The 1,313-nt window shown below is 45.5% G+C and overlaps 1 non-coding gene across 1 annotated transcript; it reads right to left on the bottom strand.

The window, feature by feature from the left end:
- Positions 1-415: 415 nt before the first annotated feature.
- Positions 416-490, bottom strand: Trnat-ugu (transfer RNA threonine (anticodon UGU)). Its single transcript has one exon. It is a non-coding gene; the product is annotated as a tRNA-Thr (tRNA).
- Between the last annotated feature and the right edge of the window lie 823 nt (positions 491-1,313).

Below are 1,313 nucleotides of genomic sequence, written 5' to 3'. Positions count from 1 at the left end.
AAATCCAACGCCTCCTCCGCCCGCGGGCAACCCGACACCAAAGAAAGCACTCAGTTTCTCGCGGAACAATGTACTGTGTAGTGCGTACAGTAGTTTCTCACGTAGCCTCTGAGAGAAGAAAGGTGCCACTGGATGACCACTTACCACGCGCCAGTCTCTCACCCTAGTGATGTACCTTCACTAGACAGCGATGAAAAATACCTTGCCTCTGCTGCGACGTAAGTATGTCTACCTACACATATTCTTGGCGAATAACGCAATCGGATACAAATACTTTTGAAACGCTCTTATTTCAGCGTCACAACCGGTTTCGGGCATTCATGCCCATCTTCGGACATCTAAAGTTTCCAATTACATGATAATTAAATGGACACCCTATCTGCAAACAGGACATTGGGGACATGTTGAAAATGTGTGCCCCGACCGGGATTCGAACCCGGGATCTCCTGCTTACATGGCAGACGCTCTATCCATCTGAGCTACCGCGGGCACAGAGGGTAGTGCGTCTGCAGGGACTTATCCCTTGCACGCTCCCCGTGAGATCCACATTCCCAACATGTCCACACCACTACATTCTTAGTGCGACTAATAGATGTTTGCCCATCATACTCATTACTCGTGGCAGATTAATCTACCAAGTCCCGTACGAGTTCGTACATCAACGCCTGTTTGCAGCTAGGGTGTCCATTTAATTACCATTTCATTTCTAGCAAAGCTGCATGGTCATCCACGGTAACTGTTCTTTCGGGAACAGATACTACCGTCATATATAGTTAAAATATGGCTTCCCGGCCATTGACCTTCTTGTGCAAACGCACACGCTATGCCCGAACTCGTACAGGAGTTCAGCAGCGTATTATCAGCTCCTACACCTCAGAACAATATTTCCAATTACATAATTATTTAGACCAGCATCATATCAGCAGCTCCAACACCTCACAACATTAAGTTTAACCAGTGCTGGAACTGACGACATGCTTCTGATGAAAGAAAATTATGTATAATGACGATACACATGGAAAGGAAATAAGCAAACTGGTCATTATTCCGAAAGTAAACTACGTAACTTTTAACACATTTATCCCAACTTGAGACAAGATGATCAATGCTTTCATCGAAAAATTGCGCACCTCTTCGTCCGAAGCAAATCGACAGTCAGGAACGGCTCTCTTCAGCGGTCCAAAAATGTGGGAATCACATGGGGAGAGATCGGGACTGCTTCAAGGATGTTGGTCCACCCACATATTGCCATCGTTCGAGTACTCTGCAAAAGTTTCGTTGGGAAGTAATTTCTTCCCATTAGACTTTCATAT

This window comes from Schistocerca cancellata, chromosome 12, assembly GCF_023864275.1.
Source record: "Schistocerca cancellata isolate TAMUIC-IGC-003103 chromosome 12, iqSchCanc2.1, whole genome shotgun sequence".
In the NCBI taxonomy this organism is placed as follows: Eukaryota; Metazoa; Arthropoda; class Insecta; order Orthoptera; family Acrididae; genus Schistocerca; species Schistocerca cancellata.
Note: the sequence above shows the minus strand (reverse complement) of the source record. Positions and strands in the feature narration are given on the sequence as shown.